Source organism: Odocoileus virginianus, chromosome 15 (assembly GCF_023699985.2).
Source record: "Odocoileus virginianus isolate 20LAN1187 ecotype Illinois chromosome 15, Ovbor_1.2, whole genome shotgun sequence".
Classification (NCBI taxonomy): Eukaryota; Metazoa; Chordata; class Mammalia; order Artiodactyla; family Cervidae; genus Odocoileus; species Odocoileus virginianus.
Window position 1 is genome coordinate 31030226 of NC_069688.1, and position 14710 is coordinate 31044935.

General features: G+C 40.6%; 1 protein-coding gene across 3 annotated transcripts in view; it reads right to left on the reverse strand.

The window, feature by feature from the left end:
- Positions 1 to 14710, reverse strand: part of PAG1 (phosphoprotein membrane anchor with glycosphingolipid microdomains 1) — a 159291-nt gene that overhangs the window by 56585 nt on the left and 87996 nt on the right. For all 3 annotated transcript variants that reach the window (XM_070477213.1, XM_020891157.2, XM_070477212.1), the window contains one exon: positions 13279 to 13376. The gene's annotated coding sequence lies outside the window, so the exon portion shown is untranslated. The remainder of the gene's footprint in view (positions 1 to 13278; positions 13377 to 14710) is intronic.

The window sequence follows — 14710 nt, forward strand, 5'->3', positions numbered from 1 at the left end:
ATGCTCTATTTATTTCAAAGGAGATAGTTTTTTTTTTTTTTTTGACCCAGTTCACATCACTGATTATGGATATTCTAGTTACCAGATAAATAAATCTCCATTGAGCCCAGTTTGTGGGATCCAAGAGCAATTTGTGGATCAATCTGGAATTATATGGGGCTTAGCTGGTTTTGTGAAAAGTTGTAACACAACAGTGAAGAAATCAATAAAGACTTATTAAGGTTTTGCTTTCTTTGCATAGGCTTAAAAATGAGTTCTGACCCATTAAAAAGGCCTTCAATATTTTTGGAATTGAAATATCACACATTACTGTCTGTGATTCTTTTCCTGAGGTGACCCTTCACATCGTATGTCTTTCTCCTGAACAACTGTGACTTTGTCTGGCTTTGGCTGCCAGGCTTTGTTCGCTTCTTCAGGTGATGACACCTGAATTCTGGGCCAAGGTATACAGGCCCTCGTAGACAATGTGCTTTCCCCTACTTATATTATCTTTCTGCAACAGAGAAAAAAATATATAACATTTAAGCTTTGTGAATACCATTTGGAGGCTTATCTGATACTCTTTACAAGTAGGCAATTAAAGAACTTGCCAGAAAAATCTGATTTTTAACTATGTAAGGAAAAATTAACAGCTTCTACTTATTCAACATCCACTGTTTGCCAGATTCTTTTTAACCTGGAGCCTCACCTAGATAGCCGAAGAATGGATGCTTTCAAATTGTGGTACTGAGAAGACTCTTTGAGAGTCCCTTGGACTACAAGGAGATCAAACCAGTCAATCCCAAAGGAAATTCAATCCTGAATATCCATTGGAAGGACTGATGCTGAAGCTGAATCTCCAAAACTTTGGCCACCTGATGTGAAGAGCTGACTCACTGGAAAAGACCCTGATGCTGGGAAAGATTGAAGGCAGGAGGAGAAGGGGGCAGCAGAGGATGAGATAGCATCACTGACTCAGTGGACATGAATCTGAGTAAACTCTGGGAGTTAGGGAAGGACAGGTGAACCTGGAGTACTACAGTTCATGGGTTCACAAGAGTTGGACAACAATTATTTACCTAGAAAGATTCTTACATTTCACTTATTCTTCATAGGATTGTTGTGAGCTACAGGTTGGTGTAGGAGATTGTATCAGTGGCCACAAATCTACCCCTCCCAGTATTCTTACTCTTTGCACTGTAACTTTTGTAGCTCCTTCCAGAGATGAAAAATGTGTATTTCTAAACCCTTAGCCTTTGAGTGAGGTTTGGGCTGGCCTTTGTCTCATGTAATGCAGTGCAAGCAACAGAGTATCAGTTCTGAATCAAGACTACAGCTTTGCATGTTTCCGGCTCTCACACTTGGAGCTTTGCCGACCCTCCCTGCGAATAAGTCCAGACCAGGCTGTTTAACGAGAGACACGAGGCCCAGGTGTCCTCACCGTCCCCCAGCGGTCAGTCAACTGCCAGGAGCTAAGACTGGGAGCTGACTATAGACACATACATGAACCCAACTGAAACCAAAAGAACTGAGTCAGCCCGAACATAAACCCAGAGAGTTCAGGAGCTAAGTAAATGGTGGTTGTTTTAAGCTGTTAAACTGGGGGTGCTTTGTTACGCAGCAAAGCTAACTGATACAAAAGGCATTATTCTCATCATTGTACTAAAGAGAGGCACAGAAAGGTTAGTAACTTGTGCAAGGTCAGTTAACCAGTAAAGTGGTAAAGCTATCAAGTATTATATCTGTCTCATGGTTCCATGTGCTGACTCTTTGATACAAATGAAAAAGTCTATGTTAAGTGCCTCCTACATGTTCTGTGTTGGGCTAGATATATTTCCTACATTTAGGAAACTTACAATCTCCATTTTGTTTTTCACTAAGGAAACTGCAATGTGATAGTTTTGTCCATTCTAGTGCTTTCATCTAAAATATACTTTAAATTTATTTTTCACCTTTTAAACCAGATCAAATGTAACCACCTCTCAGAAACCTTCCTTGTGTCCCAAGACAGAATTAGAGTTTCCCACCTGTGGTTTATAGCAAAAATAACCACAATTACTCACTCCTTCCTTTATCCTCACACTTTGTAATATGACTTTTCAGTACTATCTATTAGGAGATAAAATCTACTTCCCTACCCCTTGAATCTAGACTGGACTTGTGACTAACTTTGGGCAAGAAATGTGGCAGCCGTGATAGGGTGCCAGTTCTGAGATGAAGCCTAAGAGGCCTTGCTTACTTGCATTCATTTTATAGGTGACCCTAACTGCATCATGTGAACAAGACTGGGCTAGCCCTGCTGAAGGGTGAGAAACCATACTGACCAGCACTCCATCAGCTAGGCTGTCCCACTGAGGCCCCTAGACATGTGAGGACCCAGCAAAGGTCAGCAAAGCCAAACCACAGTAAACACTGCTGTATGTGGTGGCTAACTGAGACCAAAGGAACTGCTTGGTTGAATCCAGCCTAAATTGCCAGTTGCAGAATCAAAAACTAAATAAATCAGGTCATATTAAGCCACTAAATTTGTTATGAAGAAAAAAGATGATAGATACAGATCCTTTTGTACTTTTCTAGCATTTTAACCTTATTTTAGAATAGCACAGGTATTTGAAGAGCTCAATCAATTAATGAATAAATGATTAAATATTCAATTAGATTGAGATAAGATTTTTCTAACAAAACAGAAGTCTATTTTTAACTCCTATCTCCCCTGGTTGTGAGACAGAGCCATATTTACAGGGCTTGATACTTTCCAGGGGTGCTCAATAAATGTTAGCTCTCATTGATCCTGATGTGAACTGAAATGCCAAACAAAACAGAAGCCAAAGCAAACACTGTCGCACTGAGGCACACAGGAGATTTTTTTCCTGAAAGCTTTCAAAATCAGGACAAACTCTCCTGGTGTTTGTGAGGTGGAGATCTAGGGCAAGGGACATTCTTTTTTCCCCCTGAATATTGGCAAGCTTCTTTCTCTTTGAAAGTAGGCACTTTTAAAATGATCAGAGCTACTCAAGTCACCCAGTTTCAAAGAGTGGGAGAATTATGTGATAGAAAGACCATCACAAGAGGCATTCCCCACTCCCTTAAGGCTAATGGTTCTTCACTTCGGTTGCACAGTGGAAACACCTGGGAAATTTTTAAAAATGCCTCTAGACAATAGGTTTAATTAGTTTGGGGTACATTCTGCACACAGGGACTTTTGAAAGTCCTGGATTGACTTTATTGAATTAGTCAAAGTTGAGAACCACTATTCAATCCCTCCCCAGAGTGCTTCTACTGGCCCAGTGATAATTGGATTAAAAAAATAATAATTTATTTATTTTAATTGGAGGATAATTACAACATTTTGATGGTTTTTGCCATACACCAACATGAATTGGCCACAGGTATACATGTATCTATCCCCCATATGAATTTTTATTTCTTTATTTATGGCTGCACTGGGTCTCTGTTGATGCACTCAGGCTTTTTTCCGAGTGGGGGCTACTCTTCAGTTGCAGTGCAGTGGTTTCTCCTGTTGTGCAGCATGGTCTCTGGAGCACAAGGGCTCAGTGGTTGTGGCGCATGGGTTCAGCTGCCCCGTGGCATGTGGAATCTTTCTGGAGCAGGAATTGAACCAGTGTCCCCTGCATTGGCAGGCAGCTTCTTAACCACAGGACCACTAGGGAAGTCTCTGGATTTAACTTTCAAGGAAGACCTAAGTAAACTTTCTTTTCTATATGCCTCTAATCAAAACACAGCACTGAGACCCATAGCTAGAAAATAATAATTTCTTATAATGGACAATGACTGACTCAAAAGGAATTAAGGAATAATTATTGGATGAGTAACTTCCTGATGATGAACTCAACAAGCATAATATGAACACTTGGCATGGTCTTAAACGTCTCTAAGGCTTTAAGTATAATTGGGTATTCAAAATTTTATTGCCCTAAATTAAAGCACCGCATAACACTATAAATTATATTAAATAAAAAATTCAAACTAAATTGCATTGAAGCATGCATGCATGCTCAGTAGCTCAGTCATGTCCGACTCTTTTCAATACCAGGGACTGCAGCCCGCCAGCCTCCTCTGTCCATGGGATTCTCCAGGCAAGAATATTGGAGTGGGTTGCCATCTCCTCCTCCAGGAGATCTTCCTGACCCAAGGGATCAAACCTGAATCTCCTGTGTCTCCTGCATTGGCAGGAAGATTCTTTACCACTAGCACCATCTGGGAAGCAAGCACATTAACCTAAAATCTTTGTTTGAAAATGTACCTTATATGAATAACAATTTATCACAAATTAAGGTACAATTTAATATTTAATATGATTTTGAGTTCAGATTCAATGTGGTATTTCAAAAAACTGTGGTCTTATCTTCTTAATGTGTAAGTGGCTCTGACATGACAACAGCATTATTTTTAAGGACTTTTTTGAGGAGTGGGGTGCAGGGCACAAAAGTGCTATAAAATGAGAAATAATAACTTATGCTATAAACTATACAATGTGTGCAAACTGCTTCAGTACCAAAATTTTATCCTCAATAAATTCCATAGTTGTAATTACAAATAAACCTCTAGCACACATTCAGAGAGTCAGAATTTTTCTAAGTCATAGTTTTCAGGACAGAAAAATCCGGCTTGACTCTCTGATTTCCCAGAAATGGAAAATGAGGTCCAGAGATGTTAACAAGTCAAGCAAAGCCCCCAGTACCCAATGGCTGGAACTTGAGCCCAGAAAGGCTGAGCTACCAACCTCTCATGTCTCCAGAGACAGGCACAGTGAAGATAACAGCCCCATGGTCACTGAGGCTGGGATTGGCCTCTGGTAACAGGTGGCTGTGTCACTAGAGGACCTTGGCAACAGGAGAATTAGTTATCACTTTCTATCCCATTTCCTCTTACGACAAAAAGGCTGGGGTAAACTCTAGCCATTTACTACATTAGGTATAAATATAGTTACTGTACTTTTTCTATTCTATTATTAAATTCTTACATTAACATGGTACATGTGTTATAATTAATAAACAAATGGTGGTACACTATTACAAACTAAAATCCATATTTAATTCTCAGAAAGATCCCCTGGAGAAGGAAATGGCAACCCACTCCAGTATTCTTGCCTGAGAAATCCCATGGGCAGAGGAGTCTGGCAGGCTACAGTCCATGGGGTCACAAAAGAGTCAGACATGACTTAGCTAAACAACAATACTTAGTTCAGATTTCCTTAGTTTTTTACCTAATGTCCCTTTTTTGGGTTTGTTTCAGGATCCAATGGATTACTGAAAAAGCAAGACAGTTCCAGAAAAACATTTATTTCTGCTTTATTGACTATGCCAAAGCCTTTGACTGTGTGGATCACCACAAACTCTTGAAAATTCTTGAAAAAAAAAAAAAACAACAAACTTTTGAAAATTCTTCAAGAGATGGGAAGACCAGACCACCTGACCTGCCTCTTGAGAAATCTGTATGCAGGTCAGGAAGCAACAGTTAGAACTGGACCTGGAACAACAGACTGGTTCCAAATAGGGAAAGGAGTATGTCAAGGCTGTATATTGTCACTCTGCTTATTTAACTTATATGCAGAGTACATCATGAGAAACGCTGGGCTGGATGAAACACAAGCTGGAATCAAGATTGCCAGGAGAAATATCAATAACCTCAGATATGCAGATGACACCACCCTTATGGCAGAAAGCAAAGAAGAACTAAAGAGCTTCTTGATTAAAGTGAAAGAGAAGAGTGAAAAGCTGATTTAAAGTTCAACATTCAGAAAACTAAGATCATGGTATTGGTCCCATCACTTCATGGCAAATAGATGGGGAAACAGTGAAAACAGTGACAGACTATTTTTTGGGCTCCAAAATCACTGCAGATGGTGATTGCAGCCATGATATTAAAAGATGTTTACTTCTTGGAAGGAAAGTTATGACCAACCTAGACAGCATATTAAACAACAGAGACATTACTTTGTCAACAAAGGTCTGTCTGGTCAAGGCTATGGTTTTTCTAGTTGGACTATAAATAAAGCTGAGTGCTGAAGAATTGATGCTTTTGAACTGTGGTGTTGGAGAAGACTCTTGAGAGTCCCTTGGACTGCAAGGAGATGCAACCAGTCCATCCTAAAGGAAATCAGTCCTGAATATTTATTGGAAGGACTGATGCTGAAGCTGAAACTGCAATACTTTGGCCACCTGATGCGCAGAACTGACTCATTTGAAAAGACCCTTATGCTGGGGAAGATTGAAGGCAGGAGGAGAAGGGGATGGCAGAGGGTGAGATGGTTGGATGGCATCACGGACTCAATGGACATGAGTCTGAGTAAACTCTGGGAGTTGGTGATGGACAGGGAGGCCTGGTGTGCTGCAGTCCATGGGGTCACAAAGAGCTGGACACAACTGAGTGACTGAACTGAACGGAACAGCATCCGATCCACGATCCCACATTACATTTAGTTTTCTATTTTTCATTAGTTCAACTGTGTGTTGGGATATGTGTGTGTGGGATAGAATATCTCTCCTATTTAGCCAATTAAGGGCAAAATCCTACAAATTACTGTTCACAAATGCCTTAATCTAAGAGAAAGGGGTATATGTTAATGAAGTAATCTGGAGTTTTAACTATGAGAAAAATACTGCCGTTAAGAGGAAGTTTAGGTTAAACATTTTTGACACTTGGAGGGACCTAGAAACATGATCTCTGACTTCAACATGGATTAACAGAGTCTAAAACGTAAGGAATAGGACAGGGGAGTGTGAATTCAGAGTAATAAAAGACAGTTCATATACAATTATAGTAATGCAGAAGAAAGGAATATTGTGAAATATACTATCCTTTACTTTAGGGAAGTCTGCATTTGTAAAATCCATAGAAACGCAGTCACAATCTTCTTGCCAATATTTGTATAAAACGTTTTCCAAACAAGAATGATTCATCTTACTCTGAAATGAATTGTTAGATCACAACAGAGCATGTTAAAGAGTTTGCATCCCTTATAGAAATGCCAAACATTCACTCTGCCTGATGCTGTACTATAAATAGGGAAATCCAAATGCTAAAAATGTTCTTCGAGTTGCCAAACATAGATCTTTAGCATCGACTTCCTACTACAAATGACTCATCCTTCCAAAGTTTGAAAATGAAAGCTAGTTACAATTCACAGAGTAACGGTGTAGCATATGTTGATAAAAAGACAAAGATACTTCATTTATGTGTATTTCTTTTTCCTTAGATCATATCTATTGAAATCTTTCTTCAGAATTTTAAGAGGTTTTATTAAAGAGTAGTTACTCCCATGAGAACCGGATTTTTAAATTAATAATTAGAATAGCCAAGTAACATGAATATTATTAGAAAATAATAATGCTGACTTAAATCATTTTGAAATGCATTAGCTTCATTTGGATATAGTAGATGTAAAATGTATTCACTGTAATAAAATAAGTTAATAATGAAGTCATAACATGAAAATTAATAAATTCACCAAACAAGATGGTACAAATGAAGCCCTGATGTCCAAGAATACAAGGAAATTAAACTCTAAGAAATTTTACTTGATTAAGAAAAGTAGGACTCTTGGGAAGAAAACATCCTTTGTTGTAAAGAAAACAATAAATCAGGAACGTCCCACTGATTTATGATGGGTATTTCAAGACAGTGTATGTCTCTCTATATATCTTACAATAAGTAAAGAGAACATAAATAGTATAGGGATTTGCGTAGCACACTTGAGGTTAGGTTGAAGAGGTAACTGCTGATTTTTACTGAGAGCTGGAACAAAAAACTGTAGGAGATGCTCATTTGATGTGGGTGGAGTAAGGCAGGCCAAGAGTGGATTCACACTTTCTTCTAATCAACTGACTGTACCACTGGACTTTAATCTTCCTTCTGCATCTCACTAGACCTCATATTATCCAATTACCAGTCATTTACTGGAGGATGGCTAGATTCCCTTTAAACTGAACACAAATAATTATTGCAACCTCTTTTCCTGGCTTTATTAAAGGATTTTTCACCTGCTTTGACTTGTCTAGTGATACTTTAGCAAAGTTCTCTGGGAGATATCTTAATTAAACATTTTATGGTACACAAGAAAGAAGTGACTTAAATAAAATTACTCAATTTTATGTAAGTTATTATTCAAGACTGTATGTCATATTCATTTAAATACAAACTTTAAAAATCCTATTTTGACTTTTCCTATTTAATAAGTGATGTGCTATTTAACTAACTTCACATTCAGTATCTAATAAAATACATGACTTGAAGACAAATATTTGAAAAAGCATACTGGTGTATAATTGATTTGGAACCAAATATATGAGTGTAAAACTATAATATATTCTTATATCAAACTAGAAAATAATTGTTTTCATTAACATATATCTGGGTATCTTACATTTTGAACAAAAACAATCAAAATATGATAATTTTTATGTTTACTTATAAAACAATGAGATAAGACAAAATGTCTTAGGTGGCAGTTTGTAAGCATTTCTCTGCAATTAATATATATTTTGACTTGTCTGTGTCATCAGTTTATCCGAAGGAGTGTGAGGATATATAAAAGGATATGAATAATGTTTGTTTCTAATAAATAAAAAGCCAAATTGTATGCGATTGTCACTACTTTTTCTTTTTTTAACACTGAACTTTGTATCAGACAGATATCCTAATAGGCTAAAATAAAACTTACCAAATACATAAGATATTTAACATTTACAAGAAGTGTAATTCAACAGACAGGCTTCCCAGGTGACTCAGTGGGTAAAGAATCCAGCTGCAATGCAGGAGACTGCCTGGAATGCAAGAGATGCAGGTTCCATCTCTGGGTTGGGAAGATCCCCTGGAGAAGGAAACGGCAACCCACTCCAGTATTCTTGCCTGGGAAACCCCATGGACAGAGGAGCCTGGTGGGCTACAGTCCCTGGGGTCACAAAAGAGTCAGACACGACTTAGCAACTAAACCACCACCACCACCAGAATTCAACAGACACCCATGTAACCATTACCCAGTTGAAAATAAAATGTGGCCAACACTGCGAGAAGCATGTAAGAATTTTGACCAGGTGACTACGGCTTATAACATCACATCAACGCCCCTTATGCTTCTTATCTCACTAATCAGCCACCCGGGAGATGTATAAGAGCCACCATCGGTCAAGGTGCAGGATCCACCGAGTGAAGAAGTGCAGAGGAAGGGCAGCAGCCTCGTCTGGGCTTTCTCCCAGTGCTGCTGGGTGATGATGTGCAGGACAGCTCATCCGACAGCCTCGGGACGCGGGGCCTGGAAGCCTGGGTTTACTGTGCGGCATTAATCACACCTGCTTTGAATTCTGCAAGGACAGGCCTTACAAATTCTTCTTCCCCCGACATAAACACCAAGAGACAAAGGGTGGACAGTTCTCAAACCAGCAACGTCACACGCACCGTGCATAGTCCTGCTGGCTGGCCTGTGTGTTCAGAGACCCCAAAGGGACGTGACAGCCCCTGACGGTCCTGGCCACAGCAAGCTCTGCTGGGACATAGAAGCCGCCTGGGGCGGCGCGCGGAGCCCTGAGGCCTAGACTCCTGCAGGTGGCCCTCCCACCAGCGCCGCCGGCCCTCACTGCCTGTGGGACCTTGAAGATACTCACCCTCTCTGAGCCTCAGTTTCCTCTTCAGTAACATGGGAATCATCCTCATAGTAGCAGAGGAGTCGGGCAGATTAAATGATTTAATATTTGCAAAGAGCTATAAGACCAGCACCTGCCTCACTGTACATACAATACAGTGCTTGTTAAAAAGAATCATTAAGTGTTTACTTCACTTCCTTCTATTGGTATATTTCTCCTTTCGTAACAGACAAAGATGACACACAACATTGGTGAGAACAAGATTCCCGTGTGCCTCGCTGTGAGACGCCAGGCCTGACTCCCTACAAGGATACAGACGAGGCCAGGCCAGGCTGTGCTCTCTGGAGGTGCGGACACCGACTTCCTGGTGGGCTGGGGTCACCTGTGATGGAAGCCTGGCTGTCACTCACGCACGCTTATGATCAGGCCTCGTGTACCGTTACCAGGGATTCTGGCCGAAAAGGGACAAGGAGGCAGAACGAGAGGCAGGGCTGCCAGAATCACAGGTGAGCCAGCAACTGCCCTACAAACTGCATCTTTGGCATCTTTCAGGGCTTGCCCAGGCCTCCCGGCTAGCAGCAGGAGCCCCTGTGGGAGCAGTAAGAAATAGTCCTGTCTCTGCCTTACTTCCCTTCAGAGTCCTGAACTCAGCTGGTAAAATAATAAAACAGGACTTCCCTGGGGGTCTACTGGATAGGAACCCACCTGCCAACGCAGGACACTCAGGTTTGATCCCTGGTCTGGGAAGATCCCACATGACCTGGGACAGCCGAGCCCATGCTCACAACTACTGACCTGAGCTCTATAATCAGAGAAGTCACCTCAATGAGAAGCCTGCACACCACAACGAAGAGTAGTCCCCACTCGCCGCTACTAGAGAAAGCCTGAGAGCAGCCATGAAGACCAGGGCAACCAAAAAATAAATAAACAGATAATAATAAAAAAGAAACTACTTTTAAAACAGACAAAATAAAAGTACCCTTGACACAATGGAGGGAAATAGTTTAGTAACACCTTGATTAATTTTTCTTGATGTCTCTGGCATTTCCTTGAAAACAGCATCATATAAATATATTTTACATATCTTTAAACAGCTAATGAATTCATCGTTATAAAGATTGTCAAATATGTTTTAAGGGAATGTATATTTCTTTAGAAAAAAACCAAAGCAGATAATGTACATGAATGATGTCCCAAGAGGTAGAGTAAAAGAGCTCCATGAGGTGTGTAAGACTAACCTTATATAAGTAGCATAAAATGCAAAGATGGGTATGCAATTTAATAATCATTAGATGACAGTCACCTAATAGCTGATTGTATACTGATGCTATCATAACTATAATTTTAGAAATGGTATAGTTTATATCATGAAGGAAATGGCAACCGACTCCGGTATTTCTTGCCTGGAAAATCCCACGGACAGAGGAGCCTGGTGGGCTACAGTCCATGGGGTCACAGAGAGTCAGACACGACTGAGCACACACATGCACACACACAGTTTTTATCTAAAAAGATACCAGGAGTTCTTATAGGTACCAGCTGAGACTGGAGATTATGACAAATCTCTCTTTGAGCATAGGAATACGGGGCCATGAATATGGCTGGGGGTGGCCGCGCACACCTGCTCTCAGCGCTGCCCTGGACCAGCTCGCGTGCTGTGTGTGTGAGCACACAGCTGGCAGCCTGGCAACACCACTCTCTGTTCTGTCACACACGCACATACATACACACCCTGAGTCCCCACACACCTGGGGCTGTGCTCAGGAGGCGGGGGACCGGGGTGAATGCAGAGCCTGTAAGAGGCACAAACCCCAAGCCTCGGTCTGGGTTTACGTTTCCGCCAGCTCCGTCTCCAGTGCAGCGTTGGCACACTGCTTTGAACCTAGGCTTTTACAGTTGTTGCCTTTAAAGTTCTGGAGCATTCTGAGCATAGTGTCTTCTCACACTGTCTCTGGCAGGGCACGTCTTACCTCAAGGCACATCTTTGAATTTGTCTTTTTTTCTCTTATCTCAGGCAGCGCCCACTTGTTTCTGTGAGTCATCCCATGACACGCACGGGTTATTTTCCATTGATTCCGACATCTGAATGCTAATATGCAGGGAGCAATCTCAAAGCAGGTCTAGTGTGTTTAGAAGGTAATTCTCACCTTTCATGATTTTAATTTCTGTTACTACAGTATCTAGAAAGGCAGGCTGCTATCTTAATGACTTCTTCTAAGTGAGACATGCGAAATGCAATGTGAAGAAAGCAGTCACTTCAGGGAAAACTATCTCCCCACGTTATGACTTGCATCTACAGTCATGGGGGCTATTAGAATTTATATATATATATTTTTAAAAAGCTCTAAGCTGATATACTGCTCAGGATTTTGAGATTTCCCACTGCTCTGTGCTGTTCCATTCTGTATGCACAGCACAGACTCCTGGCGACCCTATTACAGTGAATAAACAATGTCTTCTCTGTCAGATCAGAGAATGAATAGTATCACACAATTCTCCTCTAATGTACAGCCTCCACTTCCTCGATCCAGCCCCTTCAGAAGAGAATAGGCAGAATAAGGACTGGGAAGGAAGGCATTCTTCTCGCCCTGTCAATCTGGAACGGCATTCTAGCCGGCTCGGGACGAAGTAATGTCAACTCTCTATCAGAGAAGGTTGACAAGTTTATTTTTTTTTAAATTGGATCATAGATTTTTGCATTTATGTGTGTGCATGCCCATGAACATCTTTCAAGAAGGAAGGAGGCAGTTCATCAGCTATAATCTCAGGGCTTGGCCAAAACAGCTTTTAGCTACAGACTCAGCAACAACAGGGGAATTTCAGAGAAATGACACAGCAATTTGTGTTAAAATATTGGCAGCTAATTCATGAATGCTGAAGCTAACTAGGAAATTCAGCTACCTCTGTGAAGGTCTTTATTCCCACTAAGCTCATGATTCACAAAGAAAATGCCTAGAGTTACTTCCCTAAAATGTACTGTATGATGCTGACAGATTTCTCTTTAGTGTGTCTCTCATATTCACTCTCTCTATTTCTCTCTCTCTCTCTCTCTCTCACACACACACACACACACACAAACACCCCCTTCCCCTTCCCAAAAGAGGCATTAAGAATATTATCTTCCCGACAAGAGCATTCATTCATGAGGCACTTACCAGCAGCCAACAATTTACTTAGTAGGTATTTTCATAAAAGAACATGGATTTCTTTAAAATCTTCCATATTTATAAGTCTTAGTTGGTTAAAAGTACCATGATTCAGGTTTTCCCCCGCCTCGTGATGTGAAACAGCGTCTTATTTTAACCCCTAAAAGGAATTACCCAACTCTTCCCTCTTAAAAGAAGAAATGCTATTTTTACAATCAGACCACATTGTCTTCTGCTCTCATGAATATCTGAGAGACACTGAAAAGAAGAAAAAAAAAATACAGCTTCCCCTTTTTCCTCTTTCTCCCCCACATTCTGAGTCTAGGTCAATGGGCTCCCAGACTCTGCCGGCATTCTCCTGGTAACACATTCGGAAGAGACTGCAGGAGATCCCAACAGCATGGCTTTCTTTCCTCTGGCCCCCTCTCCTCCTCTCTCTCCTATCACTCTAGGTTTGTACTAGACTAAACAATTAAGCCTTTGTGCACTCCCACTGCAATCTGCAAATTCTAATGATGTGCCCCCATTGCTGGTACAATGGTAATATTTACCTTGGAGAAATGTCTGTCCAAATAAGGATTCAAAACGCTGGCAAAATGTATTCCTTTTGAAATGTTGTGGTGTTGAATGTTTTCTCTTCCTTCTTGGCCTATAACCAAAGAGAAAGAAAGTTAGGGAAAAAAAAGATGGATAAAGACTGTGACAGATACTGGTCTAGTTCACGGTAAAAATCCAAACATAGAGCTTCATATTCCTTCTTGAACAAAGCAAACTACAAAGAAGAGGTAAAACTACACATAGTAGTGAATGAACAAAAAAAAAATGTCTCAAAATAGCAGCCAAGTCAATGTGTAATCAAATACACACCAATGTCCTTGCTCTTTCCTGATGTATCCCCATTTTACAACAAAGCCATCTATGTGTTACTGGAGTGATATTAAAATTCAAACAACTGTTGTCTGAATTTGAGATAAAACAGGTGATTTATTTGAAGAGAGTATTTATGCTTCTAGGTAAGGTAAGCTGTGATTTAATTGTGAAAATGTCTTACTAAAAGCAGAATCTTTGGTGCAGCATGAACAGGGCAGGCCGAATGACATGCAGATCTAATCCCGAGTGTTCTTTTATCTGTTCCACTGTGAAACGGGGAAGATGTGCAGGAATGGAGCAGACCACAGGGATGACTTCAGTTCATCTCACATCCACGGCTCTGCTCTATGGCCATACCCTTCCTCCACCCCACTTTCCTCTCCAATTCTCTTCCCACCCTCTAATAAACATCTCCTGCACTGAACCTCTATTTTTACATAAGACACCATGATAAATGTAATATAAGAGAGGGGGGAGGGGAGAAGGATGAAATGAATGAATAAATGAATCACCAAGGAGAATATGCTGGAAGTTGACTAAGATTCAGAACGGCTTGATTATTAAACAGACGAACGTATAATTCCTGATTTAAAATCTAAAAAACTGAATACAACATGAGCCTTCTAGATTTGCGTCCGGTGATGTTCTTTTATCAGAACCACGCATGATCGCTTAGACTGAGAGTTTCTATTTTCCATGGCAGAATCAGCAGATTATTTATACTATCTTTAGGTACAGCTATTGTTTCCCTGATAGTTACCAAGTAAGAAGCGGCTGACTTTTGTTTGCCGCTGCATTTAGCTACATTATTTTTTTCCTTTAAAAAAAAAAGTCTAAAAAGATTAGAATAAGTCACACAGTCAAGGGCTGCTGTTCTCCAACTCAACTCCAGGTCTTTCCACTGTCAATCAAGCTAGCAGAGAGGGCAGGGCTTCACTGGGTGAAGGGCTTGACAGAAAAGAGCCATCTTTCCATCTTTCATTAGATTTCAAATCAAACCCTCCTCCTGAGCGCCTGCCATACAGATATATTTAGATACAGATTACAACTGCAAACCTCTCCACTCTCCCACATTGTCACTGTCAATCCCAGAGAACGCTCTTGAGTTCATTA